This window comes from Acinonyx jubatus, chromosome B2 (assembly GCF_027475565.1).
Source record: "Acinonyx jubatus isolate Ajub_Pintada_27869175 chromosome B2, VMU_Ajub_asm_v1.0, whole genome shotgun sequence".
NCBI classification, from domain to species: Eukaryota; Metazoa; Chordata; class Mammalia; order Carnivora; family Felidae; genus Acinonyx; species Acinonyx jubatus.
Window position 1 is genome coordinate 17211357 of NC_069385.1, and position 23856 is coordinate 17235212.

Genomic DNA, 23856 nt, shown 5'->3' on the forward strand with positions numbered 1-23856 from the left:
CCATATATGTGTGGATTTTGTTTCATGGGCTCTCTCTTCCATTGGTTTACTGTTTATCCCTCCACCAATACCACACATCGATATTTCTATGGCAATAGAAAGTATTTAAGCAAACCCCCCCCCCCCGACCTGTTTTATTAAAAATGCCTCTGCCCTTTGTTTTGTGCAATTTTGGAATCAATTTGCCTGGTTTCCCAAAGAATTCTTTCAGGATTTTAATTGCATTTGCGTTCAAACAATGGAAACTTTTGTGGAAAAAAAACAACAATCATAATATTGAATTTTCCTATTCATAAAATAGCTTATCTCTCCAATTAGTTCTTGAACCTCTTAGAATTTTCCTTACAAAGCTTTTGCACTCCTTTTGTTAGATTTACTCCTAGTTTCCATATATTTTGTAAGACTCTATTCTTTTATAAATTTGTTTCCTGACCTAAGAGGTCACACGTACCTTTCAACTTTTAATTTTGATATAATTTTAGACTTACAGAAACAGTACAAAAAAGAAAATATGGAATACTGCTCATTTTCATGTCACCCTTGTGCAGGGGACGTGCTAATCTCTTTATAGTTCTAATTCCAGTATATGTGCTTCTGAAGTGAGCACACAAGTTATGTTTTAGATTACTGCCCTTCTATGCAGTCATTTTACTAAAGCCTTATATTTAAAACTTATCTCCAGGGTTTTTTTGTTTTGTTTTGTTTTGTTTTTGGTCTTTAATGTAGACAATAATGTTACCTGCAAATACATTGTATTTTCTTTCCTCATTCCTATTTTTAAAATTATTTTTAAAAATATGTATACCGGAAAACCTTGGATTGCAAGTAACTTGTTCAGCGAGTGTTCTGCAAGACGAGCAAACATTTTTAATTCTAACTTGATAAACGAGCGATTTCTTGCAATACCAGCAGTATGTGATGCCTAATGTCACGTGATCACAACTGAACCAATGGTTCTTGAATTCTCTTTGATAAACAAGTGCTTGGGATTATAAGCATGTTTCCAGAATGAATTGTGCTTGCAAACCAAGGTTTTACTGTATACTTTTATTTAAAAAAATTTTTTTTAATGTTTATTATTTGAGAGAGAGAGAGAGAGAGCAAGCAGGGGAGGGGCAGAGAGAGAGGGAGACAAAGAATCAGAAGCAGGCTCCAGGCTCAGCTACCAGCACAGAGCCCTACGTGGGGCTCCAACCCACAGACCTCGAGATCATGACCTGAGCTGAAGTCGGCCGCCCAACCGACTGAGCCCCCCAGGCACCCCTACTGTATACTTATTTGTAGTAGTGATGTTCTTTTAGTGTTTGTTGGCTAAAATTTCTAGTACAGGGGGGCCCAGGAGGCTCAGTCAGTTGAGTGTCAGTCTCTTGATTTTGGTTCAGGTCATGATCTCATGCTTCATGAGTTCAAGCCCAGCAGTGGGCTCACGCTAACAGTGTGGAGCCTGCTTGGGATTCTCTCTCTCTCCCCCTCTCTCTACCCTCCTGCTCTCTCTTTCTGTCTCTCTCTCAAAATAAATAAATGAAAACTTAAAAAAAATAAAATTTCTAGTATAGTGATGAAGTTGGCCTCTAATTTTCTTTTTTTGTATTGCTCTTGTCTGACTTTGACGTCCAGCTTATGGAATAAATTAGTGAGTGTTCTCTCTCTCTTTTCTTATTCTCTTCAAAGAGATGAAAAAGATTGAAATTATCCATTCCTTGAAAATTGGGTAGAGCTTGCCTATGATGTTATCTGAACTTTGTATTTCCTTTGTGGAAAAAGTCCTTCACTACTGATTGAGATTTCAATGATTATGGAATTACTAGCCTTTCGGTTTCTTGCAAGTGCTTATTTTTGTTACTACATTTTTCTAGGAATTTGTTATTTTCTTTGAAGTTTTCAATTTATTGACTTGAAGTTGTTCGTAATATATGGTAGAGTTTTTATTATCCTTTTGGTTTTATCTTACACCTTATGTTTTAGTGTGTCTTTGAAACAACGTGTAGTCAGATTATTTTATTTAAAAAAAATTTTTTTTTATTTTAGAGAGAGAGTGAGCACGTGCGAGTACATGAGTGGACAAGGGGCAGAGGGAAACAGAAAAGAATCTCAAGCAGGCTTCACACTCAGCATGGTGCTTGACACGGTGCTCGATCCCACGACCCTGAGATCAGGACCTGAGCCCAAATCAAGAGCCAGATGCTCGGGGCGCCTGGGTGGCTCAGTCGGTTAAGCGGCTGACTTCGGCTCAGGTCATGATCTCGTGGTCCGTGAGTTCGAGCCCCGCGTCGGGCTCTGTGCTGACTAGCTCAGAGCCTAGAGCCTCTTTCGGATTCTGTGTCTCCCCCTCTCTCTGACCCTCCCCTGTTCATGCTCTGTCTCTGTCTCCAAAACAAATAAACGTTAAAAAAAAATTAAAAAAAAAAAAGAGCCGGATGCTCAACCAACTGAACGACCCAGGTGCCCCAATTTTGGCCTTCTGATAGTGATATCTGATTGTGGGTTTAATTCTGTTACCCTGATTGCTAATGATGTTGGATATCTTTTCATGTACTCGTTTTTCTATCTTCATATCCTGGTGAAATATCTCTTCATGTTCTTTGCCTATTTCTAATTGGATTTCCCTTTTTTTTTTTTTTTTTTTACTTTTGAGTTTTGAGAGTTCTTTATATATATGTAAAGAGAGACAGAGAACAAGAACATGAGCAGGGGAGGAAGGGCAGAGGGAGAGGGAGAGAGAGAATCTTAAGCAGGCTCCATGCTCATTGCAGAGTCTGACATGAGGCTTGATCTCACAACCCTGAGATCATGACAGCTGAAATCCAAGAGTTGGTAACTTAACCAACTGAACCACCCAGGTTCCCCGAGAGTCCTTCATATATTCTAGATATTAGTTCTTTTTGGATATATTGTTTGCAAATAATCTCCCAGTGTGTAGCTTATGTGCTTGTCTCTTCATCCTGTTACAGGGTCTTTGCAGAGCAAAAGATTTTAATTTTATTTAAGTTTAGTGCATCAATTTTTTCTTTCATGGACTATGCTTTTGGCGTCAAGAGTAAGATTCTTTTTCTAGCCCAAGATCCTGAGGTTTTCCTCCTATTTTTTTCCTAAAAGTTTCAGAGTCTTACATTTAAGTCTGTGATCCATTTTGAGTTAATTTTGAGTCAGAAGCAATATGGAGGTTGAGTTTTGGGGTTTTTTTCTTAGGGACATCCACTTGCTCCGGCAGTAGTTCTTGGAAGTTCTCTGGCTGGTTTTAAGAGTTTTGTTTTTTCTTTGGTGTGATAGAGTTTCACTATGATATATCTAGGTACAGATGTATGTAGCTTTCTTAGTATATCATTCGTCTCACGGTTATTATGCCTTGTCTTGTATATTATGTCTGATGGCTTCAGATATTTTTCACTATTCTGGAAACTTCTCTGCCATTTTCTATTGCCTCTCCCCTGTTCATTCTATTCTTTTGCCACCTCAGTCAGTTTTTTTTTAGACCTCCTTATTCTGTTCTTTGTATCTTAACTTTTATATTTTCCGTATGGTACGTTCTGAATAATTTCTTCAGACATGTATTCCAGGGCACCCATTGTTTCTTCGTATAGGCCAAATCTGCTATTTAACCCATCCACTGAATTTTTTTCCATCCACTGAATTTTTAATTTCAGTGATTCATTTTTACAAGCTCTGTTTGCTTCTTTTTCAAGTTCACATGGTTATTTTTTATTCCCTTTATTTCTTTGATCATTTATTTCCACTCTGTTTTATTTGCATGGTTAGTTTAATTTTTTTAAAATGTTATTTGTTTTTGAGAGAGAGAGAGACAGAGACAGAGAGAGAGAGAGACAGAGAGGGAGAGACACAGGAACTGAAGCAGGCTTTGGGCTCTGAGCTGTAAGCACAGAGCCCGATGCGGGGCTCAAACCCATGAACCGTGAGACCATGACCTGAGCCAGAGTCAGACGCTTAAGTGACTGAGTCACCCAGGCGCCCCAACATGGTTACTTTATAATGTGTTTTTGACAATTCCAATATTTTAATTTCTTAAGAATTTGAATCTTCATGTTTTTTTCCTGCTACCTCTTGGGCATAGTGGCTTTTTTCCTTGTATGTTTCCAATTATTATTTTTTTTTAATTGGGAATACATAATTTGGGACTCCTAAGGTACCTGAATCGAGAATACTTTTCTCCAAAGAGAATTTATATTTGCCTTTCAGGCAAGTCGCATCACTTGGAGCCACTTTGAATTCTGCGCTTACAGTTTCCAAGTGCATGCATAGTGTAGACCATAATATTTGTAGAACAAGATACTGGGGGAAACAGTCTATATTAAGCTTGATTCCTATCTCCCATCATTACAGAGCTGGGAATATGCCTGCAGATATTCTTTTCTAGCCTAGATTTTCTCCCGTGGGGGGGCCTTTCTAGTCCTTGGCTTTAGGTGAAGATCTTAGACTCAGGTTCCCAACTCTCTTAGGGCCCAAAGCCTGGTCCTTGTTGGCACCCCTCATCCCTGTGGCCTGAGGCCTTTACTCCCCAAGCTCTACATGAAGGCTGGTGGTTTGCTTACCATCTTGTTAATACATTTTTAGGTCTTGAGGAAATCCCTCTTCCAATCTTATCAGTGTATTTAGAGTATGACTGCTACAATTTATCTGGCATATGGATGTTTTACAGAAGGCTGATGGGGGGGGGGATGGTATAGGTGGTCATAATTCAGAGTATCAGTTTACCAAGCTGCTAAGAGTGGATGTCTCTCCACTATTGTTCATAATTCTTAGCCATCAACAGAAAAAATTGTAACGCCCTCACAGAAGAAACTATCACCCTGAATATAGAAAACTAAATGTTTTCCATACAGAAGATTCTACAACGTCTGAAAGAATGAATGACCAAGAGAAAAATAATGGTTGAATATGAGAGGGATCATAAGAAGAAATAACCTAGAACCTAAAACTTGAATTCAGTAGGTTCAGTTTGAATTTCTGAACCTGGCATTTCAAGGAAAAACTGTCCTTACTTGTAAAAGCTGATATTTCAGGTGTGAAAAACTGTAGTTCTAACAGAGATGTGTGCACCGAAACAAAGAGTTCTGTTAGTCAGAAAGTGGTTTTAATAGTGGTGATCTCTCCTGACAGTGGCCATCGCGTATCCTTGACTAAATGCAGGGCAGTCGTGGTCCTATGTTACTACTACTAACATCTAGGGTAAAGTGACTGTGTTTCCTGTTTCTTCTGTTTTGCTTCTCTAGGTCTTAGGTGAACTCAAAACCAGGCTCCCGTTAGATGTCCTACCCGCTTTTGCCAAAACCAGAGGAAAAAAATTGAGCAAGATGTATAGTAGTCAGGTTGTTTTTTATTAACGGGAAGAAAAAAAGTTATTTTGAGGCTAAAATTGCTCACTCATTATGACTTTGCTGTCGAGTTTCAGGCTGATCTGTCTTACCTACTGAATTTTCAAATTGATGAGAACCATTAAAGGTTAAGAGTAAAGACACCTTCAGTGGGTACAGCAAAAGAAAGAAACTTGAAATAGGCTTAAACTTTCACAAGTGCCTTTCAATAAATTGGTTGTTTTTTAGTCACTGAAAGAGAGATTTCATATCTAGGTTTTCCACTCATCATAAAAAATTTCTAATCTCGAGTTTGACATTTCTTACCCATCTAGATTGAGTCACAAAGAATGAATAATAGATAAGTAAAATCGAAATCACAGAAGTCTTACCTTTCAGTGGCTGTTGCTATGAAATTGTTTTGCTGGGAAATTTTAGAGAAGCTTGTGCTTCCTGTTGTTAAGTGATAGATTATGGAGATCCCCTTAATTTTCAAAATTGTCTTTTTTTTTTTTTTAAAGCAAGTTATCTCAGTTATTCTTGCTAATGGAACTGTCTTCATTCTTACTTATCTTACCCACACGGGACTGCTCACTAGGTTTAATTTTGTGTTTGCCTCCTCTCCTATGCACTGTGCATCAAATGGGCAGATGGGCAGGGTTTTTCAGAGGCGTTTTGTGTGCAGTTAAAAGTGTGTATCACTATTATTTATTTTCCAAGGACACTAGGAAGATCGAGACACACACGGGACTATTTTATATGAGAGAGCTTGTATGAAAAGGAAAGTGAGACAAGTTGTGCTTTGTTGCAAACTGGGAACAAGACCACGATGACCTCTGGCTCCTGAAAAAGAGAAAAGTTTTGTTCTGTTTCCTCCAAAGGCAGTTTGGTCTGTTGGAGAGAGCTTGGGATTCCGAGGCAGAAAACTTGAGAGCAGAGGCAAGCCAGGAGGGGACAGCAACGTGATGGTGTGACTGAAGCAGACGGGCCCTGAAGGGTACCGAGCGAGTGTGGAAAGGGAGGAGGAACCAGGAAAGGGAGGGCACTGAATGTAAAACCGAGAAGCTAGGCTTTGATTTGCCAGGCGGTGGAAAATTAGACCTGATTTCTGAGAAAGGCAGTGGCACTGGGGTCTTGGAGGAAAGTCACCCTAGGAGCTCTGGATAGGATCTTCCACATGGGTTGGCACCAGATTCCTACGATTCAACATCTGTTGAACACATAGTCCCTCATCCAGAGCCACATCAGAGTGGGCTCCCAGAGGAGGCGAGGTATAAGCCAGAACCTGCATCTGATATCCGCTTGGTGTGGCACTAGAATGTGGAATGGCATCCCAACTATAAACATTTTTTTTTAAGTCACACCATCCTTGCTACGTAGCCACTCATTTGGCATTATGGGAAGTAACTCCGATATCCTTAGGACGGTCAGGGCCGAACGGGCTTAAGTAAAACTTTGGTATGGTGCAGGGTCGGCATGGAGACCGCCCGGCTGACGGGGGCTCACCTCGTGCTGTGTTGGTGGCATGCGCGGAGCCGTCCTGAGCTCGGGCACCTTGTCTGATTCATCTTGGCACATCTGGTGAGCAGGAGAGTGCCTCACATCGAGTGGGAAACCAGTCTCACGAATTCTGCAGTCTCAGCATATGGCAGGAATTATTTTTAACTTTATCATAAGTGTCGTTTCATTATTCTGTTGATAATTATCTACTACTCATTCTCTGAGAACAACCCAAAGGTACACATCTGTGGCCCTTCCCCCTGGCATATGCTTATGGGAAATAACGTGAAGGGCCTCACGGTAGAGCCTCGGGTCTGCCCTAGGTGTGCAGGCACAGGAGATGCTGTACCGGGGAGGACAGGTGGACTTCGGCCAGCCAGCCAACCCCCGGGCACAAGGATTCGCCCTGTGGCTCCCCTGCCCATCTTCCCATTATGGAGACGTGTGCTTAGCTGAGTAAATGGTTGCCACAGCCAAGAGCTCTGAAGGAAGGCGGTTTGGGGACTGAGGAGCATATCCGTTTCCTAGAGCTGTCATTACCAGCAACTGGGCGGCTTAAAACAACAGAAGTGTGTTCTCAAAGTTCTGGAGGCCAGAAGTCCAAAACCACGGTGTTGGTAGGGCCACGCTCCCTCTGAAGGCTCTAGGGAGCCTTCCTTGCCTCCTCCTAGCTTCTGCTGGTGTTCCCTGGCTCACAGCTGCGTCACTCCAGTCTCTGCCTCTCTACATCCGGCCTTCCCCGTGGCTCCTCTGTGTCTCATCCAACTCGCCCTCTCCTTTCTCTTATAAAGACTTTGGATTTGGGGCCCACCCTAACCCGGTATAACAACTCACCTCGGCTACATCTGTGAAGGCCCTGTTTCAAATAAAGTCACATTCACAGATATTGGAGGTCAGGACTTGAGCTTAGCTTTTGGGGAGCACCATTCAACCCTCTGTGAGGGGTGAGGTGTTTGCAAAGTTCAAGAAAAGCGTGGCCAGAGACCAGCAACGATGCTGTTGAGACAAAACCAAGCTGAGCCTTAGGGCCTGAATTTCCAGACGCAGAGAATTGCAAGTGTTCGAATGTGACCACTTAAACAATCTGTGAGCATTAGCCCAGGAGAAGGTGCCTCAATTTACCATATGTCTCATCACTCATTCTTTGTCCTCAGCCTATGTTCCTCCACCTGGTTCTCATAAACCTCACCTTTTGGTTCATAGTCTCTCTTTCTGGCAATGGAGAGAGGAGTAGACCATCTCACATCTCCCTCAGGGCTCTTGTGAGAGAACCAAAGACGTCAGAAAGGCTGGGCGCCCCATAGTCAACGCACACCCATGGGAGCTGTGGGCTGCAGCGACTTCAGGGAGATTTCCCAGCATGCCAATGCATTTGGGTTATATAGAGACAATCTCGCTGTCTAATGTCTCCAGGACCAAACACAGAAGCACCTGAGCCCTGGGTTAGCAAACCAGGCACTCAACGACAGGGCAATGAGTTCAGCAGCCAAGGTTGGAGAAAGAATAAAGGAAGTCTGAGAGTGCCCTGGCAGATCAGTACTCTTCTTACCGTTGGTTGATAAGAAGGTCTGAGATCCCTCAGAGCTTAGACAACCTTTGGAAGGCTAGGCCCTTGATGATGGCGCTTGTATTTCAACCTTGAGCGCTCTGAGACTGTTGGTTTTCCTGAGCCGGTAGCTTCACGATGACCCAGAAATGAAAATCATTTTGCTCAAAGCAAAACAACAAAATAACAAAACAGCCTGTGTGAGAACATATTAATTAATGATTCAGTTACTTTTTTTTTTTTTACAATGAAAATGCTTCTTAAAAAAGTTTTTAAAATTTTTCCTGAGCTAAGTTATTTCACCCTGAGGCTAAGTGCCAAACAGATGGATCTTGTCAAGTTTCCTTGTGCCTCTGAGCATAGGCCTAGATTTTTCCTCCACCTGGAATGTCCCAGAGAATCCAGACTTCTCCTGGAAACTCCAGCCTGTCCTTTACTTATTATTATTTTAAAGATTTTTTTTTATTTTTTATTCCCCCCCCTTAAAGATTTTATTTTTAAGTAATCTCTACACCCAACGTGGGGCTTGAACTCACAACCCCAAGACTGAGAGGTGCATGCTCTACTGACTGAACCAGCCAGACGCCCCAGCTTGTCCTTTAAAGTCAGCTGAGCCATTGTTTCCTATATAAAGCCTCCTCCACCTCCTCACTCAGAGTGGGGATTCCCTCTTTGATGGAAACTGTAGTCCCGTGGTTCTCAGTCTGGGGTGATTTTGCCCCCAGGGGGATACTTGACAATGTCTGGGAATGTTTTTAGTTGTCACGATGTGATGGGGCGTGCTGCTGCTGTCTAGTGAGTAGAGGCCAGAGAAGCTGCTGACCATCCACCCGACCCGACCGTGCACAGGACAGTCCCCACGACAAAGAATCTGCCAGCCCCAAAGTCAGTAGTGCCAAGATGGAGAAACCCTGTTCTACGCTGACATTGACATGTGCCTGTAACTCTTTGTTTACAGTCATCCATTCACTCCGGGGCAGAAAGTTCATTCATTCAGCTGGTGCTTTATATTCTCAGCCCAGTGCATGGTATGAAACGAAATTGGAATGTACTTAAGAGTTTTAATTGCCTCGATCCCTGTAGTTAAGATAACATCTCAAGTGGAACTCAGAGGAGTGATTCATAGAGATAATTTAATAAACTCGAATTGTCTTATTTATTTATTTAGAGAGAGCACACGCGTGCAAGTGGGGGAGGGGCAGAGAGAGAGAGAGAGAGAGGGAGAGAGAGAATCCCAAGCAGGCTCCAAGCCCAGCGCAGAGCCTGACGTGGGGCTTGATCCTTTGACCGTGAGATCATGACCTGAGCAGAAATCAAGAGTCAGATGTTTAACCAACTGAGCCACTGAGGCACACCTTAACTAAAATTATTTTTTTTTGTTTTTGCTTTTGTTTTTTGAGAGAGAGAGAAAGAAAGAAAGAAAAAGCCGGAGAGGGGCAGAGAGCTAGGGGGACAGAGGATCCAAAGCGGGCTCCATGCTGTCAGCACAGAGCCTGATATGGGGCTCAACCTCATGAACCTTGAGATCGTGACCTGAGCCGAAGTGGGACACTTAACCGACTGAGCCACCCAGGTGCCCTAAATTAAAATTGTTTTAAATACACAGTTGTTTTAAATTAGATTATTGGCTAAGCCAGAATGACAATGACAACTTCTTGTCCACTTGCTTCTGTGTGTATTGTGGGTGCACTCATTCCTATTGGGGACCGGGAGGTTGTTTCCCTGGTCTCTGTAGCTCTCTGATGGTAGCTCAGTGTTTCCCGGGTGCTAGACTTTGCCATAATAACTTCTAGTAATCACATTTTTATTGGAGTTTGTGCTCAAAATAATAACAGCCATCTGTCAGCAATTAATACCTGCCAAGCGCTGTTCTAAGCATTTTTCATGCATGGACTAATTTAATTCTCATAATGTTCTGTGAGATAGATATGATAATTATCCCCATTTTACATAGGAAGAAACTGAGGCACAGAGAGATTAAATAATGTGTTCACGTTTATTTATACAGCAGATAAGTGACAGGGCAGTCTGACTCTGAGTTTATGACACCAAACTATGATATAAGCTTAGATATCAGAACAAATTCCAGATCACGATTCAAGACCTGATTAGAAAAAGCAAAATGCTACAACTTTAGAGAAGATATAGGAAAATCTATTTACAGTTTCAGGGTAAGGAAGGATTTCTTTCTTTCTTTTTTTTCTTTTCCTTTCTTTTCCCTTTTCTTTTCCTTTTTTCTCTTAGCATAGGGAAGGATTTCTTAAACAAGATTCAGAGAGCGCAAATGATGAAGGAAAAGCCCATAATTTTGACCACCCCCAAATCAAAACATTTTCAGGCCCCAACACGTCATAAACGAAGCTCAAAGACACGTGCTAGACTAGCAGCAATTATGTCATACACAAAAGATGAAAGGTTAACAGGAAGAACAGGTGAAGGTTAATGGCAATCAGTAAGAAAAAGGCCACACGAGAGGACACCGGGCAGTGGAGGGAAAAAAGCAAACTCGCGTGGCCAGTAAACATGAAGAGATCCCCAAGTTCCCTAGTAATTGGGGAAACGAAAGTCAAAACAACCATGGGAAGTGATACATACCATTTCTCACACATCAGACTGGCAAAAAGCACAATGTCTCGCCCTCCCAAGTGCTGGCGAGGAGACAGAGGAACAGAACTCCCACTGCTGCTGGTGGAGAGTGGCAGGGGCCTGGGCGGGGGCGGGGGCGGGAGCGGGGGGGGGGGGGGCGCGGAGGGGTATCTGGCTGAGCCCTCGCCTGTCGGTACCCCTGCTGCAACTACCTAGGCGCCGTGTCAGCTCACTGAGAAAACATGCAAAGCAAGATAGTTCTTGGTGCTCACAGATGCCTTAGATAGAGGGGAGGTGGCTGACCCAGGGCTCCAGGGACCACCGAAACAGTGGCACAGCTAGCTACACGTTTGTGCACCCCTCCCTGGGGAGGGTGTGTGTCCACACACTTAGGAGCCACTGTCTCAACACCTCCAGGCCACTTCCTGAAAGCACAGACCTCTGTCTCATCATCACCAGGGCCAGAGGGGACAGAAATAGCCTCGCGGCAGAGTCCACGCCGATTGTAAGCCTGGGAGAAGAGGGAAGAATGCTGGGCCTGCTACCCAGTTTCTCAATGCTCTAACGGCTTTATTTTATTAAAAAAAATTTTTTTTAATGTTTATGTATTTTTGAGAGAGAGACAGAGAGACAGAGAACGACTGGGGGAGGAACAGAGAGAGAGGGGAAGACACACAGAATCTGAAGTAGGCTCCAGGCTCCGAGCTGTCAGCACAGGGCCTGACGTGGGCTTGAACCCAACAAACTGTAGATCATGAGCTGAGCTGACGTGGGACGCTCAACCGACTGAGCCACCCAGGCGCCCCTCTAACGGCTTTAAAGAGATGTAGACACACGCCCGGTCACCCCTGCAAGTGGAAAGCCGCTGCCTTCTCTTACAGCTCTTGTGGGTAGAGTCTAGTTTTGGGTCAGTGATATCGCAGCTAAAATTGTTACCTCTGGCAGGCCTTATTTCTCATTCAGTTGGGAATAAATAGCCTAAATTGTGGCTTAAGTCTTTTGGCTCTTCCAAGTCATGGCAACTAAGCCGTTTTAATAATTTTTTAAGTTTATTTATTTATTTTGAGAGAGCGAGCGAGGGAGGGAGGGAGGGAGGGGCAGAGCGAGACGGAGACAGAATCCCAAGCAGGCTCTGCACTGGCAGTGTGCGGGGCTCGAACCCATGAAACCGTGAGATCATGACCTGAGCAGAAACCAAGAGTCAGACGCTTAACTGACTGAGCCACCCGGGTGCCCCTAAGTCATTTTAGCTGTGGAGGAATCAGCTGGGGTTTCTCTAGATCGGATACTAGAATGGCCCCGTACGGTGGTCCTTGTCTTACAGAGACATCTGAGTCACAATTTTTGTGGCTTCAATAATGTCTCCAAGTCTTCAGACACAGAACTCTGGGGCCTCTGCCAAGTATTCACCTGTCTGATAGGTGAGCACATTCAAGTGTCTTTCCTGCGGAGCTGGTTGGTGCTGGCCACTGTGGTCCCTCCTGTGCGCAGAGGTGCCCTTTGTCTGGGGTCGGACACAAACCAGGATTCTTACGTTTCATTGTCCAGACCCGTGTTGTGTGAAGCAGGGTGGCAGTGGACAATATCCTCAGAGAATTCCCTTCTTGGCTCGTTGCTACCCCCCCCCTCCACTGGCCTCTGAGCTTCTGTAGGACTTGAATTGAAGATGGTGTCTGATGTGTTACTCAGCATAAGGATTTAGATTTCCCCTAACATTTAATGCCAGGAGAATGTTTATTTCGTTCGGAAACCCTTCGTGCTTCATTCGGTATTTGGGAGCGGAGAAGCCACGTGTAGAGAGGATACTTTGGAGCTCTGTGGCCCCGAGTTTCAGTCCTGGGCCAACCACTTACTGAGGGAACTCAGGCAGTTGAGTTACCCTGGATCGTATCTCACAAGTGGGGATAACAATTCTGGGGCCATAGAGCTGTCGTGGGGATAGGACGCTCCGATGGAAGGCACTGAGTACACTTGGAGGCGCTACAGAAATCATACTTGTTCTTAGAAAATCCATTGTGCTGGAAAACAAGGCTAGAGTTAGGGCTCGGATGAAGTCACTAGTAAAAAACGTTTTTTTAATGTTTATTTTTGAGAGAGAGACAGAGTGTAAGCGGGGGAGGGGCAGAGAGAGGGAGACGCAGAATCCGAAGCAGGCTCCAGGCTCCGAGCTGTCAAGCCCGACACGGGGCTCGAACCCATGAACCACGAGATCATGCCCTGAGCCGAAGTGGAACACTCAGCCGACTGAGCCGCCCAGGCGACCCAGAAGTGACTATTTTAATCTGGGTTCCAGTACCATGTTCTGGTTTCTGTTGTTCTAATCATTTCTGACCGTGATTTTATGTCAGTGTTCCCATTCTGTGTCTTAATATTCTAGACAGCCTCACACCTTCTGTAGGAGGCAGATGGGGGATAAATCAAGAAGACCAGCCGAGTCCAGTTTCCTAAGCAACAACTCTCAGACTCTAAACCCAGCTCTACCTGCTGGCTCACCGTGTGCTTGGGCAAGTGACTTTAGAACCCTGTCATTGTTGGGAGATGGGCTTGCCGTGGTTTGTGTTCCCTCCTCCTTCTCTACCCCCGACGGGCATCCAGCGATGCAGGAAACAGACGACAAGAGTTCAGGGTCTGCTGCCCGCACCCTCTGTCGCTGGCAGCTAGGCAGCTGCAGGATGCCGTGGTCAGGAGGCCCTGAGGTCAGGCTCCCCCTGCCAGATGGAGACAAGCAGCCGCTCACCCCATGCAGGGCTACAGTGAGGACAGCTCAGAGTCCTGTTAGAGACAGAGGCCAGTGCCCTTAGCCCGAAGGCCTCTGGGACTTGTTAGGGACTCTGTGCTAGAAGGGACAGGGCCTCTCCACGCCCGAGCCCCTGTGCACCCTTATCTGGTAGGCATTTCTGTTCTTCCTCTCGCCTGACACTTTTCACTCCTGCATGCTTTCGTTTTGCTTGTAAGGTTGGGAGCCCCTCGGATCAGATGCTCTTTTCAGCCAAAGGCATGAGTGGAACTTGGAACGGAAGTTTTCACCCTCCGCCTGTGAACACTTTTGTTCTCTGAGCCTCTCCTGGCTTTTTCCTGTGCAGCCAGCCCATGCCCTCAGAGAATTTGTTTTGCATGTGGTTGTTAAACTTTGATTCGGTGACTCATGCCGGGGCGAAGCCTTCAAGTCTGCCTCCCTCATTTGATTGCTCTCTTCCTTTCCTTTTTTTTTTAAAAAAAAAAAAACTCAGAGCAAAACTACCTTGGCAGCTGAATGTGATCGTGGCACCCAGGAAGGGGAGCTTTGGCATGAAGGGCCTCCTAATGGCCTCGTGGCCCAGCCGGGCAGGGCTCCCTCAGGTTGGATGATACCTGGCCGACTGTGGCAGGCGTGGAGCTGGGGGTGCTGCGTGGAGCACGGGTGTCCACTGTGGAGGCTGACGCGACGCGCCCTGCTGGTGAGTGCCTGGCTCCGGCCATCATTCAGTAGGACAGGTGCTGTGGGGTCCAGGGCTGGAGGAGAGACACAAGAATATATGGGGCGGGGAGCAAGTTGGGGAGCAGTCCTTGGATTAGCGTTATTCTGAGCAGTCTGATTTCCCGTGCCTCACATGATTTTAAGTGCACAGATAAAAAAAAAAAAAAAGGTGAAATCCTTGCTCTTTTTAGCACAGTTGAATTTTATTTCAAGAGGGCTTTCGTGGGAGAAAGATTAATCGGAGGAACTCTTAGGTGTAAGGGACAACTCCTGCTGTGGTCTTCGAACATCTTTTAGTTTTATGAAATCAAAAAGTCGAGAATGCTCAGGCACGTTTTCAGCCTGTCTCCACGCTCCCAAAAACATATCTTTTAGGCTAGATATTGATTTGTGGGTGTCTAGTTTCCCGGCAGATCAGGAATATTTGACCACAGTCCCAAACCCCATCTCTCCTAAAGGACGGCTCTGCGGGCTCCAAGAAGGCCCAGAAGGACATGGAAATAAATCTTAATCGGAGGCAATGGAGACAATTTTGGCTCATTCCCTGTGGTTGTTAGAAACCTTGGCCACGCGTCCAGGATTATGAACTCCTCTGCAAGGCCGGGTGATGCCAGGCCAGGAATGCCAATACCTGACGAGTGAATAGGTTGGGTGTAGAAGATAAGGAGGATGGGTTTTTGTTGTTTTTTTTTTTTTAACTCAGAGTTGCCCTGGGGTATGGATCAGGGCTTGTGTGTATATACTTGTGTGTGTATCCGAAGTAACGTATAGCAATACGGAAGAGCAAGGGACAAGCTCAAGGAGAAACCCAAGACCAGGCCGCCTATGCTCACAGCAGCACTATTTACAACAGCCCAAAGGGAGCAGCATCTCGAATGTCCGTCAGCAGGTGGGTGGGCAAACAGAAGGTGGTCCATATACATAATGGACTATTATTCAGCCTTAAAAATGAAGAAAATTCTGACAAATGCTTGCAACAGGGCGGAACTTGAAAACATTATGCTACGTGAAATAAGCCAGTCAGAGAAGGACAAGTACTGCGTGACTGCACTTGTAGAAAGTACTTAGAGTAGTCAGATTCATAGGGATGGCAAGAAGGAGTATGGTTACCAGGGGCGGGTGGGGGAAGAGGGTGGGGAGTTAGTGTTTAACGGGGACAAGGTTTCAGTTTTATAAGACGAAAAAGTTCTGGAAATGGATGCTGGTAATGGTTGCTTAATGCCACCGAACTGCACTCCTAAAGATAGTTAAAATGGCAAATTTTGTGGTATGTATAATTTACCACATTTTTAAAAAAAATTATAATTCCCTTTAAAAAAAATCCCCCAAAAGCCAGACCCAAAACCCAAATCTCGTGGGCTGAAGTCGTTGCCTCTCTGTGACTTCCCCAAAATCTAAGTGACAACCCCAGTGATCTGAGCTGAGCCACAAAACTGCACGGACCGTGTCTATGAGAACTTTTCTCCTCATCATGCAGGTGACTTCTGGCTATCATGATGGGGTGGATTTCTCTAGAAGTGGCAGAGGTGACCAGGAACAGACTTGAGGGTCAGGGGCAACGTGATGAATGCATTCTTCCTGGGGCTGGTGCTCGGGCTCACCTTGCTCGGTGGCCCCCTGAGCAGCCCTGGGCAGCACCCTCTGGGCCAGGCTGTAGGAGGAATCCCTTGGGAGTCTAGTCCCTCCCATTAATTAGCTGTGAGACCCGGGGTAAGTTGGCAAAACCTCTCTTTTCTTCAGTTTTCTTACTTGCAACATGAGTCATGAGTAACGAATCCTTTTCCATCTCCCACAGATGTTGGTATCTCCAAAGGCAATATGCAAGGCTGTCCCTTGTATCTGTAAAATACTGGGCACATGTGAGCTACTGATTCTCTACATGTCTTACCCCTCTAATGTCTCCTCCTTTTCTCCTTCTTCAGTTTCTCTTGTATTCTTTTCCTCAGGAGGTCTTCCAGTCAGAGGTTACAGACCCTAGGTCCAGAGGCCCTCAACCTGGATTGGCTGATTCCAGGAGGAACCGGTCTGATCTAATTCTCATTTTTTTTTTTTTAATGTTTATTTATTTTTGAGAGAGAGTTGGGGAGGGGCAAAGAGAGAGGGGGACAGAGGATCCAAAGCTGGCTCCGTGCTGACAGCAGAGAGCCCAAGGTGGGGCTCAAACTCACGAACTGTGAGATTATGACCTGAGCCAAAGCCAGATGCTTAACTGACTGGGCCACGCAGGCACCCCTAATGCTCCTTGTTAATAAAGTTCTACCTTTCCTCCCTCCCTCTTTCTCCCTTTCTTTCCTGCTGCTTTGTTAGGCCACCTCCAACTTTGGATTCTACCCGAGCCCATCTCCATGGCTCCCTTGACTATTGACCATCGGGAAGTGTTGCAAGGCTGACCGTCCTACGAGCTCCTGAGGAGACCGAGGATTTTTAAAGGGTTACTAATTATCTGTGCTATTTGTGACTTCCAGTCAAGCTTGAGGAAGCAAACTCAAATGAAATCGTTCAGACTTTCAGGACTTAAAAATAGAGAGCAGTGAGAAACTGCTGGCAGCCTTGCGGCTCAAAGACCATCGCATCTCAAGGGGAGGGTTTTGGCCTGAGGGCCAGCGGAGGCTCCTGAGGACAGGCCCCCACCTCAGGTTTCTCCCTTATTTAGAAGTTTTAAAAGGAAATGAAGTTGATTTTGAAATCTCAAGGGGGCAAAAGAAAGCCTCTGAAGTGGGTGAACTCTTTCAGTTGATGTTGTGTAAAAACAGCCCTCCTGTCCCACGCATGACCTTTCAAAAGTTTCCTCAGAAAGGGAGCTCCGGGGCACCTGGGTGGCTCAGTTGGTGAAACGTCTGGCTCCTGACTCTGGCTCACGTCGTGAGCTCACGGTTCATGAGACCGAGCCCTGCGTTGGGCTCTGCGCTTGACAATGTGGAGCCTGCTTGGGAGTCTCTCTCCCCAACCCCTCTCTCTCTGCCCATCCCCCACTCTCTCAAAATAAATACATAAACTTAAAACAATTTTTTAAATCATAAAAATAAAAGAAAGGGAGCTCTTTTGGAACTCGTGGGTGCCGTGGAGAGCTGCAGAGGACAGGCCTCACGCAGCCCCTCTCCCTCCCCTGCCCCAGGTAAAAGCCCCAAGGTTTTTCATTGCGAAGATGTCTGTGATTCGGTCTGCAGGTTTCAGACTGCAAAGTTACGACACTAACCCGGACCCTCCTCATAGCTGTTACTTTGGGACCAAAGAGAAGTCACCCGGGCGGTTGTATTTCGGGTTTTTCGATTTCTGCAAAAACAAGATGCTGCCTCCATCTTGAGCACAACTCAGAGCAACACGTTGTTTTGGGTTTCTACTTTTTGTCAGCCTCTGCCGCTTACCAACCGTATAGCCTTTTCTCGGTGCCACTCTGAGCCTCGGCTTCTTCACCTGTGGAAAGGGGCTACTCTTATCCACCGTCTACCCAACCGGGGGTAACGGCAAGTTCAAGGGAGAGAGGCTCTCAGTGAAGGTGGTGTGGAAACAGCGAAGAGCTCTGTGAGCACCAACTGTGATGTTCATGCTGTCTGCCACAGTCATTCTTCTTTTTCCTTCTCTCTCACTTTTCCTCCCTCTCCCTTTTCTTTCTCACACCCCTCCTCTCTCTTCCCTTCTCCTCTTTCTTCCAAAATTTTTTTTGTGGATGTAATACATTATAACTTTATTTATTTATTTATTTATTTAATATGCAATTTATTGTCAGATTGGTTTCCATACAACACCCAGGGCTCATCCCCACAGGTGCCCTCCTCAATGCCCATCGCCCACCCTCCCCTCCCTCTCACCCCCCATCAACCCTCAGTTTGTTCTCAGTTTTTAAGAGTCTCTTATGGTTTGCTCCCTCTCTCTCCAACTTTTTTTTTCCTTCCCCTCCCCCATGGTCTTCTGTTAAGTTTCTCAGGATCCACATAAGAGTGAAAACATATGGTATCTGTCTTTCTCTGTATGGCTTATTTCACTTAGCATCACACTTTCCAGTTCCATCCACGTTGCTACAAAGGGCCATATTTCATTCTTTCTCATTGCCACGTAGTATTCCATTGTGTATATAAACCACAACTTCTTTACGTCACATTAATAAGAGAAAAGAGAAGAACCGTATGATCCTGTCAATCGATGCAGAAAAAGCATTTGACAAAATTCCGCATCCTTTCTTAATAAAAACCCTCGAAAAAGTCGGGATAGAAGGAACATACTTCAACATCATAGAAGCCATTTATGAAAAGCCCACAGCTAACATCATCCTCAATGGGGAAAAACTGAGAGCTTTCCCCCCGAGATCTTTCTTCCAAATTAAAACAAGAGCCACACGTATGTGTAAGAAAGGAAGGGCGGAGGTGGGGGTGTAGCTGGGCTGGCGGGGGCGTGGGAGGGACGGGTGCGACAGGGGAGTCCGGCCTGGGGCAGGAGGGGCAGACCTCCAGGCAGAGGGAAGAGCCCCAGTGAAGCTCTGCAGGCCTGAGAGCCAGCCCAAGGGTCTTTCAGGGACAGTAGGTGACTCCCGGTGTGAGTCGGGCCTGCCAGGCTGGGTGAGTGTCCTCCTCCTCCCCAGAGACTGGCCCAAAGCTGGACCCCAGCCCAAGAGAACAACCTTCCCAAGGAGAAGGACTGGTCACCCGTCAAGGAGGAGACTCTGTACGGGATGGAGTGACAGAAATCTTTTGTCAGTGGACTAGTTAGATTAGTGTAGTGGTGGGTGGAGTGGGGTGAGGAGGCCCTCCCAGAACCCCCCGGGGGGAGATGCCCTGGCCCTTCCCCCACTGGGAAATGTCAGCGCATCCTCTGTTGCCCAGTTTTGTGGGAAACTTCCTGGCCTTTCCTGTCCCCTCAAAGGAAGATAAGTCACTCCTCACCTGAGTTTTGAGAGCACATTTTTTTTTCCTAATTGAAAGTATTGTGCTTATTGCCATGATTGATGGCTTGGTATTTACTTATTTGGTCTGTTTTCCTGAAGAGGTTGTAAACAAATTGAAATTGGACCGTATATTAGTTTTTATGGAACTGGGTCCCAGCACAGTGCCTGGTGCCTAGTAGGTGACATGACCTTGAGATGTCTTCTTTAGTCTGGGGCACACCATTCAATGAGATGGGAACCCAAGAAAAAATATTTGAGCAGGGAAGATTATTTTCAGCTTTGGGCATCCACTGAAGAAAAACCTATTAAAGTCCTTAGATATAGTAGCACTGTGCCAGGTGCTAGTGATTCTGAGGGCAAAGAGGTGGGAACATAGTACACAGTGTCTTGAGATACGGATAAGTGATGATCCAATGTGTCATTGCAGAGCTGTGAGCAAAGTGCCTGGTAGATGAGATGACCGAGTCACTCATTCTGTTTGTGGACTTAGGTGTGACCACTTTGAGGGGCATTTCTGCCGAATCTTGAAGTTTGCCAAACCAAAAAGGGCATTCCAAGTAGAAACGAAAGCACATGCAGAAGCACGGTGATGAGAACCTTCTAGAAGGCTTGGGGAGCCAGGAGAGATTCATCATGGCTCAAGAGAAAGGGCCAGGTGGGCCAGGTGGGCCAGGGTGGGTGGTGAGTTGCACAGGGGCCAGCACGGCATGGTGATGGCTCAGCAGGATGCTTAGGCATTTGTGTCTTTCTTGTAGGTCAACACGGGGTCTGAGGATATTTATTTATTTATTTATTTAGAGAGAGAGCATAAGCAGGGGAGGGGCAGAAGGAGAGGGGGAGAGAGAGAATCTCAAGAAGGCTCTGCACTGTCCGCACAGAGCCCCCACATCAGTCTCAAACCCCCAAACTGTGGGATCATGACCTGAGCCCAAACCAAGAGTCGGAGGCCCACACGATTGAGCCACCCAGGCGCCCCATCCTGAGGATATTTCTAAGGAAGGGGGTGACATGGTCACACTTGTTCTAGAAATATCCTGCTGGCTACAAACAGGGACTGAGCCAAATGGTTTGCTGAGGGAGGCCTGTAGGACGCTGTAGCATGAGTTAGGTAGGGGATGAAGAAGGTGTGGGTGGGACAGGTGGGTGGATGGTGTGAGAAAGACACTGGGCTTCTGTCCTGGGACCCTGCATAACATGACTATTCGCTCCCTACACGGGACCATCTTCTGGGAAATGCCTACTAGAAAACTCTGGATTTAAGAAGAAACTTTTGGTTTCAGAACTCCTTTTCGTAACTATTGAGGATGCCAAAGAGCTTTCGTTTATGTGAGTTATATCCATCCACTGATAAGCACCTTATTAGAAACTAAAATCAGGCAATTATAAACATTTGTTTATTTTAAATATTAATAAACCATTACATTAGTATAAATAATGTATTTTTATGCAAAATAACTATATTTTCCCCAAACAAAAAAATTTGTAAGAAGACTGGCACCGATGTATATTTGCAAGTCTCTAATTACTATCTGGCTTACCAGAGGACCGCCAGGGGTTATCCCACAACACTCAGTCTCTGGAATACTTCATGACATGCTCACGAGGATGAGAGTGGAAAAAAGCACGTTACGCCTTATTATGTGTCATTATGAAAACAGTTCTTACTTTGAGGACTTCCTGAAAGGGTCTTGGGCCACCCCCGCCCCCCGAGTTTTCTTGGACCACACTTTGAGAAGTAGACTCGGTCTGCTGAAGTAGACAGACTCAGCCAATGTTTGGCGAATGACAGCATTTTCTCAGTTCCCACAGAACTTATTCAAATAGCATGCATGCCATTTACCTCACAGATTTATAGCTGTGCGTGCCTGGTGCTTAGCGAGGTCTGAGCCACAAGTGCGGTTGTAGACTCTCCAGTATAGGGGCAGGTGGAGGGCACGAGAGGGAGAGCCGATGGCCTGGGCAGGACCCTGTCTTTGAACCCATGAGCAGAGACTAAGGAAAGAACTGGAAAGACTTAGAAGACTTGGACCAAGTTTTACAACCTAAGGGAGAAGAGTTTCAAGAGGAGGTGGTCCAAAATGTTTTGATTTATTATTACTTCTTTTAAAATTTATTTATTTTTGAGAGAGAGAGAGAGAGAGAGAGACAGAGCATCAGCAGGGGAGGAGCAGAGAGAGAGGGAGACACAGAATCCGAAGCAGGCTCTAGGCTCTGAGCTGTCAGCACAGACCCCGATGTGGGGTCCGAACCACCAACGGTGAGATCATGACCTGAGCCAAAGTCAGATGCTTAACTGACTGAGCCACCCAGGAACCCCTTAAGTGTCTTGATTTAAAATAAGAGTCAAGGGTGTGGTCCACAGTGTTGAAAGCAGCAGAGAGGTTTGTATAAGGCAAGGTGTGTGGAGCTGCTGTTGGATTTGCCCATGAGGAGGTCCCTGGTGACCTCGGGGGCGATTTTGGTGTTTCAGCAGTCAGGGGGCCGAGGTGGAGTAGAGGTGACAGCCGGGCCTCTCTGTCCAGGAGACCAGCCGAGAAATCCCTCCTCCTGCCAGAGCTAGACCTAGTCCGTTCGGTGGAGTTCCTGCGCTAAGGGGAGCGGCCCTGCAGGGAACAGGAAGCCACGCTGAGATCCAGTAGGAAGACGTGGGTGCTGCGGGGGATGCCAGCAGGAGAGGAGGAATGGAAGGTAGAGAGCCTGTCATACTGAGAAGAAGATGGGGGACAAGACAGATGTGCACGAGAGAAATGGCAGGCAAACTAAACTTCCATCATCTGGCATATGGTTACACGCCAATCATTCGCTCATTCAGCAAATCGGCAGGAGATTCAGCTGGGCCAGGTGCTGTTCTAAATGCTGGGGATACAGTGGGCAGCAGGACAGATAAACTGGCATAGAAAGATTTCCCAGGGGCGCCTGGGTGGCTCAGTCAGTTGAGCGTCCGACTTCGGCTCAGGTCATGATCTCTCAGTCAGTGAGTTCAAGCCACACATCGGGCTCTGTGCTGACAGCTCAGAGCCTGGAGCCTGTTTCAGATTCTGTGTTTCCCTCTCTCTGACCCTCCCCCGTTCATGCTCTGTCTCTCTCTGTCTCAAAAATAAGTAAATATTAAAAAAATAATAATAATAAAAAATAAAAAAAAGAGAAAGATTTCCCAAATGCATTTTTAATAAGAAAAGCAAGTTGCTGAACAGTGATGTAGCATGATACTATTTATGTCAAAACATCCCGGCTAGGACAGTATATGTTGTATCTGTTAGAGATGCAAGTCAAGACGTAGAAAAAGCACTGGAAGGGTATAAACAAATACTTAGCAGGAGAGGCAAGCGGGATTTGGGGTTTGTATGAGAGACAGTGTATCTTTTTAAAAATTTTTTTCTTTTTTAAAGAAAGCTTATTTATTTATTTTGAGAGAGAGAGAGAGCATGAACAGCGAAGGGGCAGAGAGAAGGAGAGAGAGAGGACTAAGCAGGCTCCCGTCGTCAGCACAGAGCCTGACGCGAGGCTTGAACTCATGAACCATGAGATCGCGACCTGAGCAGAAACCAAGAGTTGGACACTTAACCGACTGAGCCACCCAGGCGCCCCTCTCTTGTTATTCTTTACGCTTTGACATTGTTGCATTTTTTTCCACACGAAATATATTTGCATGACGATTTCTGTATTTTCAAATGATTTTTGAAAGCTGTTGGTGTCTGTGAGTAGAAAAGAGAGAGGGACCTGGTCTGTCCAGAGGGGTCGTGTTGATTCAGTCTTCTTTTTGTAAGCGCGGGTCAGACTGAACCCCCACCTCCCCACCACTCCCGTGGTACAGGCCAGGCGGTGATGCTCGCTGGAAAGTGCGGGTTAGGACCTTCTACTTTACAGGTTCACTATTATCTGAATTCATTGCTGGGGAAAGCTGTGCCACAGCACAGAGCCGAATTTGGGCCAGAGCATTGCTTTCCTGGGAATGGAATTGACCAGGCAGCCCTTTCCCCTCTTTAAGCTGAGGAGCTATATTAATTTTCGGGGCCCGCTATAACACAATACCACAGGGGTGGTATGTATGACATATAATATCATATATGTAATATTTTACCTATTCTTGGTGTTACTGCCTCATAGTTCCGTGCCTAGCAGCCCGAGATGAAGGTGTTGGCTGGGTTGATTTCTTCCGAGGCCTCTCTCTCTAGCTTGTAGACGGTCTTTTCCCTGTGCCTTCACATGGTCTTTCCTCTGTTCCTCTTCTTATAAGGACACTAGTCATATTGGCCAGGAATCACCCTAAGGAGCTCGTTTCCACCCAATCAACTCTTTAAAGACCCTTTCTACAAAGGCAGTCACGCTCTGAGGTACCGGGAGTTGGGCCTCAACGAATGAATTGTGGGGGGGGGGCCCAACCCAGCCCATGCTCGAGCCTCGGAAACACGTCTCTGGCCTGCGTGCAAATGTTCGAGTGCTCGGTGGTTTGCTCAGCGGCCCTTGGCTCCTCTGGCCAGTGGATCCTTGCGGGGGCACCTGGGTGGGGAGAAGTCCTCAGAAAGTGCACGAGTAAAAGCAGCATGATTGCATCTGTGGCTCCCCAACCACACTGAGC

General features: G+C 45.9%; 1 protein-coding gene and 1 non-coding gene across 2 annotated transcripts in view; one reads left to right on the plus strand and one right to left on the minus strand.

Moving 5' to 3' along the window:
* Positions 1-505: 505 nt before the first annotated feature.
* On the minus strand, positions 506-607 carry LOC113598954 (U6 spliceosomal RNA). The gene has a single exon (XR_003419720.1). It is a non-coding gene; the product is annotated as a U6 spliceosomal RNA (small nuclear RNA).
* A 12798-nt stretch (positions 608-13405) lies between these two features.
* ZC3H12D (zinc finger CCCH-type containing 12D) overlaps positions 13406-23856 on the plus strand; it is a 39331-nt gene continuing 28880 nt past the window's right edge. The window contains exon 1 of the mRNA XM_053222118.1: positions 13406-14378. The gene's annotated coding sequence lies outside the window, so the exon portion shown is untranslated. The remainder of the gene's footprint in view (positions 14379-23856) is intronic.